General features: G+C 33.4%; 1 pseudogene; it reads right to left on the bottom strand.

The window, feature by feature from the left end:
* Positions 1 to 13544: 13544 nt before the first annotated feature.
* LOC107504301 lies at positions 13545 to 13930 on the bottom strand (annotated as a pseudogene).
* Positions 13931 to 14311: the final 381 nt, after the last annotated feature.

Genomic DNA, 14311 nt, shown 5'->3' with positions numbered 1-14311 from the left:
ACAAGTCACTCGGTAATCACCCATGAAAATCCCTCTTGTTTTTCCAGCTGTTGTACATTTATCTATCTTGTTCCTACTAATGCAGATCCCTTATATATTTTCCATTTAATTTATATGGCTTATCTCAGTTTCTCTCCATTGGTATAAGACCTCTTCTCTATAATTCTTGAAAGTGGACAGAAAGACCATTTTGCTATGTTTTCCATCTATGCTCATCCTGTTAAGCTCTCAGATACTTGGATTTTCATTACTATTATTTGTACGTTAAAAACAATATTTTGAGTTTTTGCTCCCAATGACCATATAACAAGTTTTTATATAAAGTTTCTTCCATTTAAATTTGAAGGGTCATATTATGGAACTGCTGACCCACATTAATTTTGAAATCTGCTGAGAGAAACTTTTACTACTCTTCAGCCAATGTGCATTTTTCTAACTGGACATTACTTTTTATTCCTCCAGGGATAAACTCTTCCTCCAGAATGATTTACTTTCTAAGCTTATGTATGCAAAACTAACAAGTAAGATACAGGTTATTTTGTTTTGTTGTTATGCCACCCAAAATTATCCATCTTAATTTTTCATTTGTTACTAGTTCTTTCATGTTTAGTAAATTGTATGTTTAAAAAGATTCATAAGTAAAATCAAAATTTTCATACAATATCTCCTTAATTTGTGCCAATGAACATTTCATAAAATTAAAGAATAATAATTTCCTTTACTTCCATGTCTACATGGTTATATTTTTATAATAAAAATTTAGGTGCACATTTTCCATGAGGTTGTTAGCTAAAAGCATTTAATATCCTGAATTGTCAAATGGGAGAGCTGCTTCCATGAAAGCTACCCAATTATTTCAGCTTCCTTGACCTCTTTGTGAACTTTCACAACTCTTAAAGCTAATGTAACACACCTTTGTCTTAATGTTATGTTGTCTAGAATCAGTTAATGTGTGTTAGATTTACCTCCTGAAGTCAATGGCAAACTTTTTTTAGGACAGAGGTTATATGTTATATTTATACATTCCTATACTGCTATGGTTCCAAAGATTATTGTTAATAAAAAAAAATGAAGTTGTTAGTTACTAAACAGATTATCTCTAATTTCTAAACAAAGAATATTCATGTAGGTGATTAAATTTTAACAATAAGACCATTGAGAAGCAGATAAGTTAATTTAAACCTTAATTTTTATAAATAAGAAAAATTATCCACAGAAATTAAATGATTGCTAAAAAATGATATAATGAAGTTGCTCTGTTAGCCTTTTTGAAATGTTCATAATTTTATACAATGTGCACTGATACACATTGCATGTCTATTAACACCTTTATCAGTGGATTGGTAGAAATAGTATTCCTTTTTTATTTTAGATGTGACTATCTAAACATGTATTAAAATATACAATTTAGAGTATTTAAAATATGAAACATAGACAATTTATCTTTCAGCTAACACCAAAATGTATTAATTAATTACTATAGTGATGGTATGGTGTATAATTGACATCTGACAGTCAAATCTATTGAGGGATTAAAACATAAAGTTTGTGTGAAAGATTAAAGTTTGTATTAAAGATTTTTATTATTTTATAATTCTTTCATATCACATAATAACATAAGAAATTGTTAGCCTTAACTACCAGTGCTTCTTTTTCTGCAACCATAAATCTCTGAGCCATTAGTAAACACCGAAGTTACATTCCAATGAAAAGTTGAAACTGAAATTTAAAATATTAAAATACATTTAATATCCTCTTTGTGGAATGTGTATGCTCACACACATAACTACACCAGCATAACATAAATAATTTAAAAGTATGTATCTAACTAAAAACATTTTTATGAATACAAAAAAATATGTTACGGCAATTTATTTTTCATATTTTTCCTCTTAAATGTCATTCTGCATTATTAGTAATTAAGTGCTAAAATATAGTATATCTGTATTTATTACTTGCACATTTGTCTTGTCTTCAAATCAATAGGCCTAATATCTAATATGTGCTTCAGAATGATCTTTCCTCCTTATGTATTTTTTCCTAGCTCACAGGAGAACAAATGCAATTTCATTACACAGGTTGTTGTGCTGAATAATATAAACCAGCGTGTATGTTATAAGTACTTTGCAATATATCTCTGTGCAAGAGAGAAAAAAACGCAATTTGTTCCCTCAAATAGATATTTAAGTCCTAAGAATCAACCTATACATAGGGAGAAATAGGGAGAGTAGGTTGGAGCTCCCGCTGCATGGGATGGAGGGCTTCTTGCCTGGCTCACTGTCCTCTGGCATATCACCTTTTCAGTGAATTTAATCCAAAGACGTAATGTTACAGTTAGACACTAAGCGATGATCTTTTGTTCATTAACTACACACCCCTTGATGTTCAGCTCTCATTTACACAATGTCAATATACTTCTTGCAGTTCTTTTTGCTCTTCTCAAACAAACTATGACCTTTAATTGAAGGGAGAAAATTAGTTGTGATACTGTGGCAAGAGTTATCTTGTGGGATTTGAATTTATTAGAACAGACAGTACCTAAGAGTTTGGTGCCGAGGGAGCTGAGGGTAGGGAAAAAAATCAAATAGGAATACCTAGAAGAAAAGTGATATGTGAAATAAATTTATAATAAACAGATTAATACGAAATCTACACAGAGAAACAATAGATTAGTAATGCCTGAATGTAGCATTCACTGTGGAGAACTGACAGTAAGCTTCTTGTATGTAATGGCTTCTCCTCTTTCTTTTCGTTCTGAAATCATGCTGTTAGTGACTAATCAGTCATAATAACAATGCTACAGTGTCCTCGGTTAGTACTTGTCCTCCTAAAAGCTTAAAGCATAAAATGTCCCGATTCACTCATTGGTTTTATTTTCCTTAACTGTATACTCCCATTGCACAGCCTCTGGGCCCAATTAAATGGTTTTTTTAAAAATTAGGTTAGCTAAAAAGAAAAGAAAAATGCCCCCTTTTTTTTTCTGCAGATGCAAAGACTAAATGGTACCTCTCCACCGAGGAGCTGACACAGACAGTGATAATATAAAGATGAAAAGGCAATAGAATCCTTGCATGTGTCTCCCTCTCACCTTCCTTCTTATCCTTTGTAGGGACAAAAGAAGGCTGCCTTTTTCCATCATCTGCTGTCACAATACTAACTGGCCTACCTTGCAAAATTACCTCGAGTGACACAGAATTTGTACCAAGTTCAGGCAGATGACAAAACTGAAGATCAAGTAATATGCAATTGAGAAATGATTTTTGAGGTGCTTTGCAAAACATTAAAGGCTCTCGGGTGTTGGCCCTGAACAATGGTGCAGATAACACCTGAAATAGATCAGGCCATTTTTCAATAATATTGACAAATGGTACTTGCTCTGTGAAGCCTTCCCAACTTTCCCAGACAGAATAAGTGGTACAGGGACTGCTCTCATCAAAAGACAATTGTAGCCCAGTACCTAACACTCTGAAGGATTGTGAAGGATAAAAATTACTGAATATTTGAAATAAAGGCCATCTGAAAATTCTGAAATAGATGATCATTTTATGTTCCATTTATCTGCTGCAACATAACAAGTCACCCCAAACTTAAGGACATAAAATGTCAATCACTTCATTATGCTTTGAATTTCTGTGGGTCAGGAATAAAAATGGCATCAGGAATGGTTGTGTGCTTCATGTCTGGGACTGTACTTAGGAAGCTTTGAAAACTAGAGGGGACTCACACTTTTGAGACTGAAGCCATGTGGAATTTCTTCAGAAGTAGGGTTCCTGGGCCAGACGACTAGAAGGTTCAGCTGGGACTGTCAGGCAACACTTACACGTGTTCACTCCATGAGGCTTAGGATTCCCACAGCGTGGCTGCTGGCTCCTAGGGCTGTGCTATGAGAAGGGACACCCAGTGAGCAGGCATTCCAAGAGAGCCTAGTGGAAGCTGTATGCCTTTTAGGACCTTGTACGCCTTGGAAGTCACATAGCATCATTTCCTCTATAATCTCTAGGTCAAAGCAGTCGCAAGCCTGCCCAAATTCAAAAGAAGAGGACAGACACCTGACTTCCTCATAAAAAAAAATCTCAGAGAATTTGAGGCGGTTTCCCAGGACTACCACATTATACCCACAGTATTTCTTCTGTACTTTTCGCACAGCCTCTTTGCGAAAGTAACTCGAGTATACTTATTTGGTTTCTCTCTCCCCAAATGGCTGTGAGTTCAAGAAGACCAAAATTATTTTTAATCTTTTAAAAAATTTTAGTTTCCAATAAAATATCTACTAAAATTAGACTTACCAAAAATATCAAATGAAGCAAGAAGGATGTTTACAAACATACAGAAAATTAAAATTATATACAAAAGTAAAGAGTTAATATTTGGAGACCATCAAAATTATATGGTTTAGCTCTTATTTAAAGGTGGTCATTTGTATTTGAATAACTTGATATGTATGAGTATAATAAAGTTTCCTCTTTGAATCAGATTATTTACACAATCTGTTTTTTTCATCTATGCTATTTTTTCAAAGTTATTGAGAGATAGGCATTTGGGAATGTGACAGTCCTACCTGTTTCTAGAAAAGCTTTATTAAATAAATGCCTGGTAGACAACAAAAAGGTGCAGATTGAGAAGTGAATTTATCATCATGAAAGTGGATAATAAGAAGAAGGAGATCGTGACTCTGGTACTTTACATAGCTTTTAAAGCTTTGCTATTTATGTTTGAAGTTATCCTGGAGGGTCCTTACTTTTGCCTGGAATGTTTTTCCCTAGTACATGCATGCCTCACTCTATCACTTTTTTAAAACTTCTACTTAATTATCAACTCTTTACTACCCTTTCCTAACTGTACTTTATGCAGCCCTTAGTCCTATCGGTCACATTCTATCAGTTGTCACAGAATTCACCAATTACAAAACTATTTATTCATTTACATATTCATGTTTATCTCCCTCATTAGAAGGTAAATTCTGTGGAGATAGGAATTTTCAGCTTTATTTCCTAATATAGTTCCAATTCTTATGTTATACAACTTTAAAAATCACATTAAGGCACCTAACAAATGACGTTGTTTGTTTGTTTGTTTGCTTTAGCTGAAGCACCAAAATGGAAATGAAGTAGATAAAGGCCAGGTGCTATCATATTCTAAAATGTTGTTTTAGATGATCTATGAATTACGAAGGAGGTGGCCTGAAACTCTTTTCGCATCATTAGAAATCACCCACCTCCAGGCATAAAAAAAGAGACCTAAGAATTCATTATATGATATAAATGAGAATTTCCTTAGACAACAATTTTAGAGAGGTGGGTACTTTGTCTCATTAAACCAAATGAAGAAAGCTTTTGGAAAAACACTTAAGAATCCTGACATGAATGCTCCATGCCGTAGACACAGGAGTTGGTACCTGACTCAGGTGTGAAAAAAAGTCTGAAAACTTTATAATTGCTAGCAGAGGATGAAGAAGGATGCCTAGGTGGGAGACAGCTGTATACCACTGATGTTGGGGCAAAGATGCGAATTTCTAGGAGGCCAGTCATAGAATACTCAGAAAGGAGCTGTACTCGAAGACATATGACTTCAAAATGAACCCCCCAAAAAACCATTCCGAAGTGGTACTAATGGAGAAGTCTGTGAGGGTGGTTGGAAGCGATAGCAGGGCTGACCAGGCCTGTGTCAATCCTCTGGAGAAGGCTTGTGTCTCTGACCCAGTGGACAAGTGGAACATCCCAGTGACAGAGGTCACAGAGAAATCCACAAAATTCTTTCTTCTGAGGGAGAGAAAATAATCATTTGGCTTTCTGTTACCACTTATTTGATATTAGTAGGGGAGAGAATAAGAAAAGTTGTAAATTAGATGAGAAATTTATTTTTAGATGTTAGACTGGAAAAAACTTATACCCCTAAAAAAATGGGAGTTCTTATTAATACCTGGCAGTAATCAGAAATAATGGTAGGCCTGTCTAATGTTTCATCCACAAATGAGTAAGAACAATTCAAAACTGGAAAGAGCAGTGGCAAAAAAAAAATTTAATATATTTCTATATATACACATTTGTATAAAATGTATAAAGAGACACAGATTATGCACAGAAAAATTGGATGTTTATACACCTACCTGAATGTAAACATAGATTTTTTTTTTCTGGAATTGATTTAAATTTCTTTTTTATTTCCTCAGGTCCAAGAGAATGTCTATAATGGTACTTATTCTCTTATGCGAATACTTTTGAGTTGTTTGAAAACTTCTATTGGAATATTCAACTAATTTTTCCACAAAGCAGGTGATGTTCTCTCTCCAAGCCCCTTGGAACTGAGTGATCCAGCCCCCTGTTGGGGTTACTTGGTCCTTTGGAAGGATTAAATTTTTTAGGCAAATTTTATTTTCATATAGCCCTTATTGGGTTCATGAAAAACACTCATATGCTGTTGCCCTGATGATGGAGGAGTTCTAGCTGGTTTCCAGTATTTTTCATGTTTGCTCTGTTCAGCATCTTCTTAACCATTATCAGATCCCTCCATCTTTATCAGACTCTACTTAATTGTTTTCCTAAAAATCCAGGGCTCCTGGAAGCCCTTCTCTGAGCATGAAATAATCCCAACTCCTTCCCAGTGGAGAAATGGCACTCAGAGCAGACTGATGGGTTTCTCCTAGAAGACCATCTCCTGGATCTCCAAACTTGCTCAGTTTCTCTGCCTTTCTTATGAGCTGGAGGTGGGTGGTAAACTAAGGGTCATGTGTTCAAGTGCTACTTGGGGGAGGTCTAGATTTCTGTGGATTATGGGAGTGGTTGAGACCTATTTTCCTAGAATTTCAGGCATATCATGGAAATAATTCCCCTTGAGCATACCAATTTACCAGTTTACTAAATCAAAAAATATACTTTAAAGTACTTTATGATCAAATAAGATTTATCATAAGGATGAAAGAAAGAGTAGTTTCATTCATTTTGTAAAATTTGCCAATGTGATATAGCTCATTAGTAGACTGAGAAAAATTACACAAATCAATAGATTTTGAACAGGAATTTTATTAATTATTTTAAATATTGAAACAATTTACATAGCCAGATTTATATTTATTTATTTTTTCCTCCAAAATGTGTTGGATATATACTATGGAATACTTAACTGACATGTCTAATCTTCAAAATTTAACATTGATTGAAAAGAGTGAAAACACAGTTTGTGTAAAGTGTTTAATTTAGTTATTTGAACCTGTAGCAAAAATCAAATATTATGTTAAATTATATTTTAACACATAGGACAATTGGTCACACCTCCATTTATTATAAATCTTTTTTTTTGAAAATCACAAAACAGAGTAGAATGTTCAGTGTTATTCCTTAAAATTTTCTGTATATTAGGTTCTTAAATGATAGATATTTTTAAGTATGGCATGGACAATCTGTGGTTAAAGCAATTTCCTTATATGTTTTCACAATGCCATCGAACACACAATGAATATGTAGAACGTACCTGTCATCGTAAATTAGAAAACTGCTATTCTGCTCTTCTGATACTAGCCAATATTTTCCCTCTGGAAAACTAAACCTTACTAAATCTAAATCTAACTTGAACAGAATTATGCTTTAATTTTTTTTGTTTTGAAGGACTTTGTGACTAGTAATCTCTTCTGTACTATATTTTATTCACAACCCCAATCATCCACTAATAACCTAAGTACTCATTGCCTTCCTTTCCTAGTTTACTGCTGAAATCTAAATCCAAGGACTTTTATAAAATTAAAGACTATTTTGCCAGTCTGATGTACCATAGTATCGCATACTATGATTTATTTTCATTAAAGTCACACTAGATTTTGGCCCATACTCAATTTGAACTTCTCTCTTTACAATATTCATCATATAGGGGAAATACTAATTGGAAAAGCAATATAGAATAAGATAGAAAGATTAGAGAACATTTCACTAAATAATTGAAAATAAGTTCTAAAAAGCGATATTATAATTCTTAAGTAAAATCTAAATATGTTTGATAATTGTTTTCATTTGTCACAAATTAAAATCTCATTAGATAATGATGTAATATAACCTACAGAATAAAGTACCCATGAAAGTAGCTAATAGTTTTCTAAGTATATAACATTAAAAAGAGCAATTAATAATATGGAGTGGCCAGTGGCAGTGTTTGAACCTAATAAAAACTGCACAAATTTATATTCTTCCATTTTACAGAAACAGAGAAGCCTGATAATTTATTGTCTTTAGTCTTCTCTGGAACTATGTTTTTAGAAGTAATGATTTCTTCTTGAGCCTTTTGCTTCTATTATATTCAAGATAATTTTTAAATTGCAGCAAAATTAAGTTATTGATTCTTATCAGCAAATTTATTTACTGTTCTATCACTTTTGAATATCCAGAGATTTTCCTCATGGGATATGTATATTTTGGTATCCAACCTCCCAATATCTTGCATGATACTTAATATTGATATATATCTTCCTTTTTGCTATCCTGGAGTTTCAAAATGTCAGCTGGTGGTGTGTCCTTTGTATATTATGAAGTAAAATATTTGCCATTTTTAAAAATGCCATACTATCCATGATTCATCTTTTATCGAATTTAAATCCACAAACTACCATAAACATAATCTTATCACATTTTGTTCTCAAGTATTTAGCAATGTAAATCGATGTACTAGGTGTTCTTTCATGTGCTTTTAGGGATAAAATAACTGGCTGTTAAATGATTTTTAGCTGTAATTATAACAATAGCCATACTTCTTCTTCTGATGACTTTTTTTTCCCAGGTGGTCTATTTTTATCCTGACATTTATGTTTGTCCTATGAATTTCATGATGGGAAGAAACAGCAGTTTGTCTTAAAGCAGTTCAATTTCGATCTCCAGGTGACAAGCTGATATTTCTTTCCTTTGAAGAAGCTTTTAATATGATGGGTTAAATGTCAAGAAAAAAAAAACCCCATCATATATTGAACCTTGCTAACCTCATTTTTCTTAATATTAATGGCATATTGACATTTGATTTTTTGAAAATGTTCTTTTTCTAACAGATGTAAAGATTTAAAAAAAAACGCATTTATTTAGGTATCTTGTATGTTGGTACAAATCATTTAGTGTAATGCCAACAGTTTTTGTAAATATGAAAGAAATCATCAACTTTATAGTTATTTAATCACCTTTAACTGTATCACTGGTTTAAAGAGTAAAAGTGAATCTCTAGATTAAAAATTCTATAATAGATTTTTTAATTTTAATTTTAAATATGGTATCTATATTAAAAACATGAAGGAGAGAAAAGACTCATAAAGTTGAAAAAAAAACTTTTACTTATTAGATAAAAGGAAAGTAAATTATAAATAGGAGAGTTTGTAAATGATTTAATAGGCTCATACAAGAATGTTTTGGAAACACAAGTAGTTTATAATATTTTCGGAGGAAACACAATATTATATTATTTGTTTACTGCTTACCTAAGTCCATTGATTATACAATAAAGATTAAACTTATTAAGACACTTATTAAGCCTGAAAGGTGATTTCTTTTCTTTACAGCATACAGGACACGAAATAAGGCACATCAAGAGATGGGACTCACGACTCTTACATAGCTTCAAAATAGGGAAGAGATATGAGGTTTTTAGCCTATTATGTAAATGCCACAATTACAGCCTACCAGACTGCACACACACACATGAGCATGAACACACTTAAAATGTCTGCTCTATGTATTTGTTCTGACAACCACTAGCCACATGTATATATTTAGGTTTAAATTCAATTAAATTTTAATAAAATAAAAAATTTAATTTCTCATTTGCACTATTCATATTTCAAATGCCCAAAAGGCATTTGTGGTTGTTGGTAACCATATTTAACAGTATTGGTCTAAAATATTTCTATTTTCACAGGAAGTTCTATTGGAAAGTACTGCTAATGGATTTCTCAGTGTAGAAGAGGTTTCTTGAAATACCTTTGATTTTTTCATGATATCATCTTATTATGCATACAATATTTCAATATTTAGTTATACATTTCTGTTAACTGACATAGAGTTGTAATGTGAATCTATGCACATTTCATAAACTTTAAATTTAGAAACATTATATCACTGTTATCAAGTTTAAGTTCTTAACAATTTGCTTATGAAATAATTGGGCAGCTTGTTTACTAAGCACACTTTAGAGCAGGAAAGATATACTTTCTTAGGGGAAATCAAGAGTGAGGATTTAAGTTTGGTTACTTTTGTAATTAATTTTTTTCTAAATAATTCACTTCGAAATGTTTAAAGGCAAGCTTTTTAAAAAATTTGTTGACTTATTGAAACTTTTATCTTTGAATAATTTTTCTTCAGAGCATCTTGTTTTGTAATTGTATGAGATAGCTAACATTCTAAGCTATCCTTTGAAAGAATTAGCTTTTCATGATCTGAAATTTTTTTGGTAATAAAGGCTGTGGAATTTCAAACAGCAGGATGTTTTATACTAAAATGCAAGTGGATAATTTACAAGGCCAGCATGATATACTGAGTGTCATTTTAAAATAATTAAGTGGTTTAACCAAAAGTTATTTAATATAAAGATAATTGTCTATCAAAGTAAGTAACTTTATCCCTGTTAGGGAGAAGTTAAACTGAAGTTCGGAGAGTTGACCTAAATTTACACAGTTGTAATTTCAGAGGAAGTATTTAAGCTTATGTCCACCAAACCTTAAAGTCCTGTGCTTTCATGTCTATGGTGCTGGTGCCCTGGTCAACTGGATCTTAAAAGGAAAAAAAATACCCCCAAACCTGCAATTTTCTGTGATGTAAATATTTTCAGTATGGCTACATTCAGACTGCCAAAGGTATCAAACCTCACATAATTTCTAAGTATTTTGTTGCATACTCTTCTGGGCCAGTCTGAGACACTGCACATCACTGCCACTCTACCTCTCCAATATACAGAAAACTTTAATGGGGGATAGATGAAATGTTCTTCTAAATCCAAGAATGCTATAAAAATATGGACTGTTCTCCTTCTTTGACGCTGAATTTTATTATGTGATATTGTTAATTATAGAGATCTATCTTAACTTTTATCCAAGTATGATTATTTTCGAAGTACTGAAAAAATGCTTCATTATAATTCTCTTTTATTTGAACTTGAGTGGATGATATGGATCTTAAAAGAAAAAAAATTATAGCATACTATCATTCTTACTGAATAATGAATTTGATTCTCTTTTTCTGCTCTTCTGCCAAGTTTATGCTAGGCAGGTATCTGACCACAGATAAATAATTTGCTGAATAATAGAGCAAAACGTGTGAGTACTCCTCTGCATGTAGTGATATTCCATGTATTCAATGAAATGGTTTTATTCTCACAAATCTCTCAAGACCCAAGCGGCATATTATCTAATAACTATTACAAAGAACAGGGTATTATTAACTATACATATTAAATTTGTTTTCTTTTTTACAGATGTTCTCCAAATTATAATTACAAATAATCAATATTAAAATTCCACAGAACAGTCCAATTTGTTCAATTACATGCATGCATATCTTGATGCTAACTCAATTCAATATGTTGAATGGGTGAGTGGACAAATCAGCTTATCTGCTACAGAAGTTTCCTTACTGAGTTATATTCGATTGGTATGTTCTCAGGTCATTAAAAAAAAAAAATCCCTGTGCATGGTTTAAAAGCACTATTATTGAAAAAGTGACCATCATGTTCTTGCATGTTCCTTATATAAAGACTCAATTGATAAATTCCTTTTAGAGAATTGTCTCTTATAAGGAATTCACGTCGCCATGGATTCAGAAATCTGCCTACTCCGATAGAAATTCTGTCTCTTCAGTTACTACCTGAGTGACCTTTGGGCAATTTGCCTAAGATCTCAGGGTTTCAGTTTCCTTATCTTTAAAATGAGGCTCTAATCTTAATTACCCTTTGTGGTTTGGCTCAAGGAATATATGTAAATTACTTAGAGTAGTACGAAAACATTGTAACTGTTGGCTATATATATATTTTTAAAGATTTTGATTTATATTTCTCACATTATTTATATCATTTAGTCTTCTAGAAAGTCTGGAGGTAATTTTAATACTTATTAACAGTAACTGACCAAATTATTATTTGCATTTTTCTATTTATTCATATTTTGCTATTATATTTCTTTTTTTATAGCATAAATACATTTACTTACTAACTAAAGGGATGATCTTAATTAAACAACACCCAGAAACAGTTGCATGTAAAATTGATATGGGACATCACTTATAAAATTCTTAATTTTTTAGCAGGAAATGAAATGGGACATCTCTTACAGAGTTCTTAATCTTTTTAAATAAACCTAGTTAAGTTGTCTTCCTTCCTTTCTTTGGGAAAAAGGCCCTCTCACTCAAATCCTGATAATTGCCTGAAACTGGTGACTCAGATCCTCTGGCTATTGATAAAGGTCACAGGCCCATTGTTAGCAGAAATAGTGTTAGACCAGACAGGGCTCTTAGAGTCTGAGAAGGGAGGGGTCATTAGGTCAAAGGCCTTTTTTTTCCTCTTTAAGAAATATATTAACCAAGCTATTTCCCTTTACTCGCTTAATAGGCAAATCAATAATAGAAATTAAAAGATGTATGATTTAAATAACAAGTTTATATCTTCTTTTTCTTGTCTAGGGACTGAGGTGGCACTTTAGCAGGAAACCCAAGACCCCACCTTGACTGAGACAGAAAAGGAAAGAGCTCCATGAAACCCCAATAGGCAGGGACAATGACCCTTCTCAGCAGGGAGCAGATATGGAAGAAGAGACCTTTAGTCCCTCAATATCCATACAAATAATAAGAGGGTTCATGACTCTTAGAAAAGAGGCAGGAAAGTTAGGGGGTTCTGGGTCTGCCTGCAAAGACACTGAGGTCATCTTATCCTAGAAGGGGTCTGCCCTAACCAGCCCACAATTAAGGAAGCCAGAAGGCATTTTTTAACCCACACAAAGAAACAAGTAAACAGAATTAGGTACCAGTTTAAGTCAGTCACTCGCACCTGCGCAATGAAGACCCAACAACTTTCAACTCACCTGAGCCTCATTACCATCATTATAATATGGTGTATATGCCTGAAAGTTAATTAATATCATTACAACGGACTGAATTCTGGGAAGGAACATGCGCAGAGAGCAAATGGTGAATCACTGAATCCTGCCAATCTTAGTCATCAATCAAGGAAGCCCACCCCTCTAAGAAAAGTGACCACTCACAGTAAATAGGGATAAAAACGCCAAAGGCTTTGTCACCAGGCCTTTTGAACCATGCTTCTCTTGCTCAGGTCTGCTTCCATGTCTGGAAGTGTACTTTCCCTTCTAATAAAGCTTTTCCCTTCTACTGTATTTTGGTGTCTTGCTCAGTTCTTTGAGACATCAAGAACCAGGACAATGCACTGGAAGAGGACCCCCCACTCTCTGGTAACAAAATATTTATGATAAAGACAATTGAATGCAGTAATAATAATAAGAAAAAAGCATCGAGAGATTTGCTCATCGAACTGCGCCTGTTTACCCTCACAACTAATTCCTGTCCAGAAGGATGATGGAATTTTTACTCTACAGTTTCATAGACCTGAGTACAGGTAACACTGTTCACAACACATTCTACCACTAATTTCCCAACTTCCAATTTTCTTGTTATTGTGTTTTCCTTCTCATTCCATTCCTGATGTTGAACCGATGCACCATTTATAAATCGCAGACAGTCTGAGTTTTTCTGCCATTAGCTGTGGTTTGTTCAAACTTCTCGCTCAGGTTACATGAAAACCGCATTGTTTTCAATGTGCTCTCAGTTTTTATGGAGAGGTTTTTGCTGTCAGAAGTGATGACACAATCTGGTTTGGCCGTGACACCCATGGCAGAGTAATTCCTTCACGTTCTCATTAAAGCCTTTGCTCTTAAATGCCACCTTCCTACTAGCTGCTGAATGGTGGCCATGGTAGGCACGGGCAATGTGCGGGGCCAGCAGAGCAGAAAGTTGCATGGGGAGCCTGGCCTTTACCACTATATTTCTGCACTACTTTGTTGGTGATATGCTTAAATGTGCTTTGAGTTTTATGTCAAGACGTTTTGAATAACTTGCAGAACATCTAAAGAGTAAATTATTAATTAATACTAAATGGTTTCAGATAGTCTACCTTTTAGTTAATGTATGTGCCTTTTATATATGTTATGTTTCTGTATTCCCATTCATCTGAGGTCCCTTCTTGCTACTGTCAACATATTCTACTTAATCTCTCCACCCTTATTTGCTCCCCTGCTTTGGGGAATCCAAATAGTCATTAGGAAAGACTTTTCTGTGAGTTTTTAATCTTAGTA

Source organism: Rousettus aegyptiacus, unplaced genomic scaffold, assembly GCF_014176215.1.
Source record: "Rousettus aegyptiacus isolate mRouAeg1 unplaced genomic scaffold, mRouAeg1.p scaffold_m13_p_11, whole genome shotgun sequence".
NCBI lineage: Eukaryota > Metazoa > Chordata > Mammalia > Chiroptera > Pteropodidae > Rousettus > Rousettus aegyptiacus.
Note: the sequence above shows the minus strand (reverse complement) of the source record. Positions and strands in the feature narration are given on the sequence as shown.